Source organism: Cyprinus carpio, chromosome B17 (assembly GCF_018340385.1).
Source record: "Cyprinus carpio isolate SPL01 chromosome B17, ASM1834038v1, whole genome shotgun sequence".
Classification (NCBI taxonomy): domain Eukaryota; kingdom Metazoa; phylum Chordata; class Actinopteri; order Cypriniformes; family Cyprinidae; genus Cyprinus; species Cyprinus carpio.
This window is the reverse complement of record NC_056613.1, coordinates 17,154,474-17,164,851: the sequence shown is the minus strand read 5'-3', so window position 1 is coordinate 17,164,851 and position 10,378 is coordinate 17,154,474.

The window sequence follows — 10,378 nt, the reverse complement described above, 5'->3', positions numbered from 1 at the left end:
GAAGCAGAACAAAAGCTCATAATACAAAATGACCACGGTTTGATCAGACTGAATGCCAAAAACAGATTAGGTTGAGCAGAACATTACGAAACATAAAATTATGGTATTATATAGACTTGTTGTATTGCTGTATCTTTGATGAAAATTACAATAAATATTAGCCAAATTCTTCATGGAGAAATAAAAACAGATTAGCAGAATATATTAAATAAAATATATATATACTATATTGTTAATATGATTCATTTAAAAAAATTAAAAAATAAAAGTAATATACAGTAATAATAATGTCTCACTTTGAAAATAAAGCAACCTACTATAGACATTTTTTCAGTGGTAACTATTCAAGGAGAGCTACACTAAAAATGTGAGCAATTTGGGAAAAATATCTGAAAAAAAAGTTTTACAACAATATATACTTTACCATTTTACTTTATATCTTTTTATATAAATTAATATTAATTAAATATTTTATTTGCTATATTTATTTAAATTTATACATAACAAGGCCAATAAAAATAAGGAAAACATGGTCACTGAAAAAATACACTGAAAACTGGAGAATTATGATTTAAATATATTAGAAATACAGTAAAAAAAGTTATAATTTATAATTGTTCCATTTCACTATGCAACATGTATAGCTTTACAGTAAATAAAGAATTTGTAAGTTTTTTTTGTAGTTTTTTTTAATTGCAGTTATTTTAATAATACCTATTAGCTCAGTTATTTTATTGACATGATATAATTTAATGACAAAATACAATCATCAAAATGCCACCCTGTAATGTGTAATCTATAGCTGTCAGTTTTAGTGCACATTTTAATCTTGCATGCCTTAAACCGCAACATGTACATATTTATTCCTGCTTTAAGGCATAAAACATGTTATACAAAATACATTTTATATATGAGATCTTAAGAATGAAACACTGACAAATGTCAAAGAGCATGTCCTAAATTTCAATCAACCAGAGTAATTCTGTTCATTCAAAATATGGTTTCTATATTGGTGACTATACCGCCTGGACCAAAACAGCTCTAAGGGGCATTTGATTTTCCATTAAGGCCCCATCATTATATTGGAGTCGTGACCTTGCTGGCTTTTATTTGTATGTTATTGGTCTCTTTGGCACACTGAGTTCTCAGAGACAGAAAGTCACAGAAGAGTATACTGGGGTCAAATGAGGGGAAAAAAGGTTCTGGATTCAAAAATGTGTGAGCAACTTTGCCCCTCTATTTATACATAAAAAAATGAAAATGTTAGCTGTTTTCATATGTAATTTTCCAGATAGGTGTTACTATAGCTAATAACAAATAAATAAAAGATGTAAAGAAAGTGGTGATGGAAATTATATCACACATTTGGACAAAATGTGTTATGCTCATTCTTGATGTGTGCATCTGTTTTCCTCGATTGTTCTTTAAATGCACTTGATGAAGTCTTAGTAAGAAGCTGGAATGCAGTTGTATTACTTTATGTATAAACTAACAAACTCAAACTTAATAATATAGACTTGGGGGCAATATGAGTATATAAATATGGAGTGAACCTTTAGATAATCGTCTTAAAAATCTGCATGCAAATCAAATAAGAATTCTGTCATAACAGAACAGAAAGTTAATGTTAAGCAGTTAAACCAGTTCATAAAGGCTGCTGGGTTACACATCTGCATATGGATGTAGTCCATAACATGCAGGCATGGTACCATTATCACAAGTGTTATGAATGCAGAATCACTGACTGTTCATTATTATACAGTAGTAATGACTTTACTTAAAGTAGTTAGTTATGCACATGTGCTAATAATATACAGTTCATTCTATATATATACAGGTCCTTCTCAAAAAATTAACATATTGTGATAAAAGTTCATTATTTTCCATAATGTAATGATAAAATTAAACTTTCATATATTTTAGATTCATTGCACACCAACTGAAATATTTCAGGTCTTTTATTGTTTTAATACTGATGATTTTGGCATACAGCTCATGAAAACCCAAAATTCCTATCTCAAAAAATTAGCATATTTCATCCGACCAATAAAAGAAAAGTGTTTTTAATACAAAAAAGTCAACCTTCAAATAATTATATTCAGTTATGCACTCAATACTTGGTCGGGAATCCTTTTGCAGAAATGACTGCTTCAATGCGGCGTGGCATGGAGGCAATCAGCCTGTGGCACTGCTGAGGTGTTATGGAGGCCCAGGATGCTTCGATAGCGGCCTTAAGCTCATCCAGAGTGTTGGGTCTTGCGTCTCTCAACTTTCTCTTCACAATATCCCACAGATTCTCTATGGGGTTCAGGTCAGGAGAGTTGGCAGGCCAATTGAGCACAGTAATACCATGGTCAGTAAACCATTTACCAGTGGTTTTGGCACTGTGAGCAGGTGCCAGGTCGTGCTGAAAAACGAAATCTTCATCTCCATAAAGCTTTTCAGCAGATGGAAGCATGAAGTGCTCCAAAATCTCCTGATAGCTAGCTGCATTGACCCTGCCCTTGATAAAACACAGTGGACCAACACCAGCAGCTGACATGGCACCCCAGACCATCACTGACTGTGGGTACTTGACACTGGACTTCAGGCATTTTGGCATTTCCTTCTCCCCAGTCTTCCTCCAGACTCTGGCACCTTGATTTCCGAATGACATGCAAAATTTTCTTTCATCCGAAAAAAGTACTTTGGACCACTGAGCAACAGTCCAGTGCTGCTTCTCTGTAGCCCAGGTCAGGCGCTTCTGCCGCTGTTTCTGGTTCAAAAGCACACGCCTGTGCATGGTGGCTCTGGATGTTTCTACTCCAGACTCAGTCCACTGCTTCTGCAGGTCCTCCAAGGTCTGGAATCGGTCCTTCTCCACAATCTTCCTCGGGGTCCGGTCACCTCTTCTCGTTGTGCAGCGTTTTTTGCCACACTTTTTCCTTCCCACAGACTTCCCACTGAGGTGCCTTGATACAGCACTCTGGGAACAGCCTATTCGTTCAGAAATTTCTTTCTGTGTCTTACCCTCTCGCTTGAGGGTGTCAATGATGGCCTTCTGGGTTAACCTCTTACCCATGATTGCGGTTTTGAGTAATGAACCAGGCTGGGAGTTTTTAAAAGCCTCAGGAATGTTTTTGCAGGTGTTTTAGAGTTAATTAGTTGATTCAGATGATTAGGTTAATAGCTCGTTTAGAGAACCTTTTCATGATATGCTAATTTTTTGAGATAGGAATTTTGGGTTTTCATGAGCTGTATGCCAAAATCATCAGTATTAAAACAATAAAAGACCTGAAATATTTCAGTTGGTGTGCAATGAATCTAAAATATATGAAAGTTTAATTTTATCTTTACATTATGGAAAATAATGAACTTTTATCACAATATGCAAATTTTTTTGAGAAGGACCTGTATATATATATATATATATATATATATATACAGTAGATAGATAGATAGATAGATAGATAGATAGTTGTACAAAAGTACTTTTCTATGAGACACCATCATTCCATCATATATTTCTCATGACATCCTATATTTTTAAAGGGGAATTGGTCATTAGACATTCAAACAAGCTTTTTCGATTCATAAAAGATGAATCACTGTCTGACCAACTGAGATGTTGGTATCGAGATAATGGTTAGAGTCAAGATTTTTTGTTTGTTTTGCAGCACGCCGTGATATTTGTTGTTTGCTTTGGGCATCAGTTTAGACCTGGAAATGGTGACACTTGACGTCAGACCTAAAGGGTTAGTTCACCCAAAAATGAAAATTCTGTCATTATTTACAGATAAGATATTTTTTATGAAATCTGAGAGCTCTCTGATCCTCCATAGACAGCAAGGATACTATCACTATCAGTGCACAGAAACATAGCAAGGACATCGGTAAAATAGTCCATGTGACATCAGGGGTTCAACCATAATTTTACGAAGCTACGAGAAATACTTTTTGTGCAACTTTTTCATTTCTGTCTATGGAGGGTCAGAGAGCACTCAGACTTCATCAAAAAGATCTTAATTTGTGTTCTGAAGATGGTTTGGAACGACATGAGGGTGAGTAATTAATGAGAGAATTTTCACTTTTTGGTGAACTAACCCTTTAACAAGTAGATTATATGTTTTATCATGAAGAGCCGTTCACACAGAACATGTTTTTGCATTCAGCTGTGCTCCTTTTACATTTTTTAGATGGATGTTTGACTGTTGTGATACCATCTTTCATAGAATCTAGTGCATGACACACCATTCTAAAAACACGCCGCTCAAGTTCAACTTTTAAAAAACATGTCTCTAAGGCTTAATAACCTGAAAGAAATGTACAAAAAGCCCATTTTTGTACTCTGCTATGATGTTTTTCAAAGTTTTGCATTGTTTTTCTATGTAAACATGCATTAGACAGACATATTTGACCTTTGCTCTGGTGTATTTAGAAGTGTCTTGCTCATGACACTGCATTCTAAAAATGGAGCACTCAAGTAAAAAAAAAAAATGTGTCTAGACCTTTTATGTTTTTCATTCCATGTGTCTTTTTTAAACTCCAAAATGTTTTTTGCACTTCACTGCACTGCTTTTCCATAGATTTTGTGTGTAAACATGCTAGATGGACGTGTTTAGCCATTGAGCTTGCATATATTTTTTGCAGTTTCTTGCAAATGACACACACCGCAGAACTCAAATTCAGGGGCACCGTAAGGGGGGTGGGGGTGGTGGGGAGGTTGGTTAGGATGATTCCAAGGGCCCAGCGTTAGAGGGGGCCCCCCGAGGGGGGAATGCGGAACATGATTTCTATCGAGGGGCCTTACAGGAATCCAGAGACAAATGTTTCAGTAGTGCACTGTTTCTGTAGTAATGCCTCCTGAACCCTGATCAATTACTGGATTAGAGCTGGAACCGGTCCCATATAGACATATAGTAGTGAACACTTTGTCAACAATTCTGTGCATCCATGTACAACAAAAAAACACAGCCTATGAGCTGGTACTTACTGTATGTATGAATGTCTTATTTCTTACCATTAGAAACACGAAACAATGTAGTTAGCCTATTTATGTAGGTATTATTTTGAAGAAGATGAAACTGATTTACTGAATGATGATTTGATTTACTTGTTAGCTCTTGATAGCTATATATATACATATTACGGGTGCACGATAAATATCGGCCGATAATTTATGTCTCGTCAGTAAACCCGGTTCTCTAATCAGTGGTAAATTCCATCAGGTGCGTGATTTCACAAAGAGCAGCTGTTACTACACAGAGCCGTTGTTAACTGACAAGCTGCGCAAATCCACGTGGACTTTAACTTGGCCACTCCTCTGGACTTTAACTTGGCCACTCCAAAACCTTAATTTTGTTTTTCTTGAGCCATTCAGAGGTGGACTTACTTGTGTGTTTGGGATCATTGTCCTGCTGTATAATCCAAGTGCGCTTGAGCTTGAGGTCACAAACTGACGGCCGGAATTTCTCCTTCAGGATTTTCTGATAAAGTGCGGAATTCATGGTTCCATCAATTATGGCAATCATCCAGGTCCTGAAGCTAAAAGCAGCCCCAGACCATCACATTACCTCCACCATGTATGATGTTCTTATGAAAGGCTGTGTTGGTTTTACTCCAGATGTAACGGAACACACACACCATTCCAAAAAGTTCAACTTTTGTCACATCAGTCCACAGAATATTTGCCCAAAAGTCTTGGGGATAATCAAAATATTTTTTGGCAAATGTGAGGCCAAAGCCTTAGAAATGGCTTTATAACCCTTTCAACACTGATGCATGTCAACGATTTTGTTTCTCATCTGTTCTTGAATTTCTTTAGATCGCAGCATGATGTGATTGCATGCTTCACTTTGTCAGACAGATTCTATTTAAGTAATTTCTTGATTCAACAGGTCCTAATTTATTGCTAACTAATGATTGCTGGTTTTGGCAGCATGAGGAGAAGTATGGAGTAAACTCATCTTTAGAGCATCGCTTCCACATGCTGCAGGAGATCTACGAAGAGACCAATGCACTGCTGCACATCCACGGATCACTCATATATGACATGCAAACACAGATTCGCAAGCTCACTATAATAGTAGAGTGTGTGAGGCGCAATCCTGGCTGTATGATCAATATCATTTGCACAAATCCGCTCCTCTGTGCCCAAGATACCTTTCATCCAGGTCAGCATGACTAGGTACTAAAGATTTTGAAAGTGGTTATTTGGTCATTAAAGTGATGAATGTCAGTGATGATGAAAGTCAAAAACAACACTGGACCCCACTGACTTTCATTATATGGTTGGGGGGAAAAAGACTAGCCATTTTTTTACAATCTTCATTGGGCGAATAAATGATAACAGATGTGTAATTCTTGGGTGAACTCAAATAAGAAAAACTAATACAAGGTCATTGGCATCTCATAACTCATACTGACACATTTGGACATTTTTAACAAAAGTTTGTTTTGATTAAATATTTATTTCCTCAGAGGTTCTGCATGTAAGGAACTGCCCAATTGACTGTGCATCTCTGTACTACAATGGGGTCCACAGATCTGGGATTTTACTGTTGTCCCTTCAACACGATCAACTCCTGTAGAAGTTTATTGTGATATGGAGACCCAAGGTTTGCATTTTTGTGTTTATATACAGGAGGTTTTGGTTAAATTAGGAGCATTAGTGGATGTTACTTGAGATTAAAAACCATTCTTTGGACCAGGAGGAGGATCGACCATGTTTCAGCATCAACAGGATGGAAAGGTCAACTTCAACCGCAAATGGACAGAAAACAGGGATGGCTTCGGAGATCTGCGTGCAGAATTCTGGCTAGGAAATGATCACATACATGATATCTCCAGCCAGGGACAGTATTCCCTTCGTATTGACCTTGAGGACTGGAATGGCAAGCACAAACACGCACTGTACCAGAACTTCTGGTAAACATTTGGAAAGATAGTCTGAATATTTCTAAGAACACTTAGTTATTTTTGTTTTCAGTGTACTTTAATAAAACATTTAATTATTATTATAAAAGTATTAAATGTAAAATATTTGAAATAATTTGAAAATGTTAAATGTTAATCTTAAATTTCAGATACACTATTAAAATATCTGATGTATTTATATATTACAGTTTTAATACAGCAATATATATAAAATATTAAATATACAGATTCATTATTTAACTATAAAATAGTAATATTACATTATTATATATTACAATATTACAATATTAATATTACACTGTTTTTTTCCCTGAACCTGGTCTGAAATGTTTATATTATTTTTTATTTCTTAAATGTTCTTACAAGAAAATCCAAACATTACAGATGCTCCAAAATAAAAGTAGTAGTTCACCAAAAAATGTGAAATGTGGATCCCACTGGATCCTATAGTATTTAGTGAATGGGTGCCATCAGAATGAATGGTTTGAAGTTATAACATCTTAATGATTGATTTATTACAAACACGCAGCTTTTCACTTCACAAGATGTTGATTGGTGGACTGGAGTCATATGGATTACTTGTTGATTATTGTGATGTTTTTATCAGCTGTTTGGACTCTCATTCTGACGGCACCCATTCACTGCAGAGGATCCATTGGTGAACAAGTGATGTAGTTTGAGCAAAAAAGGTGCTTTTTCTAAACCACTCAAGCAAAAATTCTTGCTTTGGCAGGATTGAGAACGAGGACAACCTCTACCGTCTCCACGTATCAGGATTCAGTGGTACAGTTGAAGACTTGTTTGGCTGGTACCATGACAAGCAAAGCTTCAGCACTCCAGACACAGGTGACGTCTGTGCTGAGATATCTCACGGAGGCTGGTGGTACCATCAGTGCTTCTTTGCCAACCTTACTGGAGTGTATTATAAGGCCTAAAACAAATGAAGCAAAAACGAAACCTTTTTGAGATATAGAATATGAGCCCAGCCATCTTATCTGTGTCCTGTGTTTATCTTGACCACCAGGGGGGGCGTTACTCTGCTAAAGGGAAGAATCTTCTGGGACCTAATGGGATTGTGTGGTACTCATGGAAGGAGTCAGATTACTATTTCTTGAAGATGGTGAGCATGATGATCCGCCCACAGACCTACAGACCCTGTTTCTCTCCATAACACTGCTTTAGGACCTGTGTAAAACAATACTGCAGTGACATCATCAAGTCGTTGATTCTCTGTGGCTAAGCAATTACATAAACTGAGGTTAAAGGGAAAGTCTCATCTGGACGTTCAAGATAAGATTTTGGTCACACGTGTCTCATAATCTTGGTCTTTGACACACCGAACCATTCAATGTAAAAGTAACTAAAATAAGCAAATTATAAAACAACATGCATTATTAGATTATCATGGATAATATTTAACTTAAAATTAAAAAAAAAAAAAAATTATAATCATCATTAATTAAATTAGAAATAATGATGTAATTTTGATACACACTTTATGGTAATTGGTGTTACTGTTACACTTTCTTTGGCTAGATATATATATATTTTTTTTAAGATTATGTTTTTAAAGAAGTCATGTGACCAGTTGCATTAAAGGGATAATTCACTCAAAAATGAAAATTCTGCCATCATTTACTCATATTCCAACCCTGTATGAGTTGTTTCTTTCTTCTGTTAAATGCAAAAAAAAAAAAAGATACTTTGAAGAATGTTGGTAAGCAAAGTGTTTTTTTTTCAAAACTAGAGAAGAAAATGTCTATTGCCAACTAATTGGTTCTTTTTTTCCCTGAAATAAAACCAATTCTTAATAATTTACAAATTCTTAATAACGATTAAAACCAATCTTGATTGTAAAAAAAAAAAAAAAAAAACATGTTTCATAAAAACATTTGAGAATGCTCTATTAATCGATATCCTACCACACATGGCACATGCAAATATGTTTGCTTCTTAAGCCTCAGTAATTCAGTGCAATTCAGAGGTAACAGGTACTCAAATAATACTAAAATGTACAGCCTTGTAATGCCTAAATGTATGTTTCACAACATTGTTTACATTTTGTAAATACTTTGAGAATATATAAAAAATGTCTTAGTTTTTAAGAAATGTCCTGCTATATTATCTGCAGCTGTATGTTTGACTTTCCTTGTTCTACCTATCTGCTTTAATATTCAGACTACTTTATAATGAGATAAACATATCTGCACCATCCATAAAGACTCTTCTGCCTATAACACACTAACAGGAAGGGTGGAACAGACCAGCAAATAATTGTGGCAGTGAAATAAAAAAGGTTTTGAGGTGCATCACATAATTTGATGATTATTTGCATTACAAAGTCCCAGAACAAAGATAAAATAAGAGACTCCTTATGGTCAAAGAATGAAAATAAGCCGGACCATGTTTAAAGGAAGGAAACAGAATCAGAGGAGAAAGTGTTTCCTTGCTTGAGGTCAATGAACTCACACAGACTGAGGTCATCATGCTCATTTCCTCCTCTTCCTTTCTAAAGCAAAAGATTTTTTTATTCTTTCAAAGAAAGAATATTGATCCTGAGTTAGCATAAAAACTGCATGTTTCTACCATCTTCTCAAAAAACAACAACAACAAAAAAAAAAGAAACGTATTTTTGTGCTCTTGCTAGATCTGCAAAACATTCATGGCCATCACAACTCTCCTCACAAACTTGAAAAAAGGTATAAAGACAGATTTATTACACACTGGAGGGCTAGTTAAAAACACATTTTATACACAGAGCGTGACGAAGAGACATTTGTAGTTTTGTTTTGCATATAACATATTACCACAGGTAAAAGACAATGTCCTTATTGCTTTTATTCAATACATACCACTTCTAAATATCTGACATATTTAATTTCACATACTGTACTACAAGAAAATAAAATCATGTCAGACAATTTAAGACGTTAATAAACTCATTTGGTTTAGAAGGCCCAGTCTAACTGAACGAGTCCCTGAGAGACCTCAGTTTACACAAAGAAAATTAAATGTCTTAAAGGAATAGTTCACTCATAAATGAAAATTTGCTGAAAATGTAATCACCGTCAGCCCATCCAAGATGTAGATGAGTTTGTTTCTATATTGGAACAGATTTGGAGAAATTTAGCCTTATATCACTTGTCCACCAATGGCTCTTCTGCAGTGAATGGGTGCCATCAGAATAAGAGTCCAAACAGCTGATAAAAACATCACAATAATTCACAAATGGACTCCAGTCCATCAATGTCTTGTGAAGCAAAAGCAAGTGATACACTGTAATGCTAAATTTCTCCAAATCAATCCTGATGAAGAAACAAACTCATCTACACCTTGAAAGCAAATTTTTTGAAAATATTCATTTTTGCATGAACTATTCTTTTAAAGTCAGGGAGTTACATTAGCTTAAGTAACAACTAAGATTTGTATTTCACTTGTTTCTGTGAACAAAATATTTGGTGAA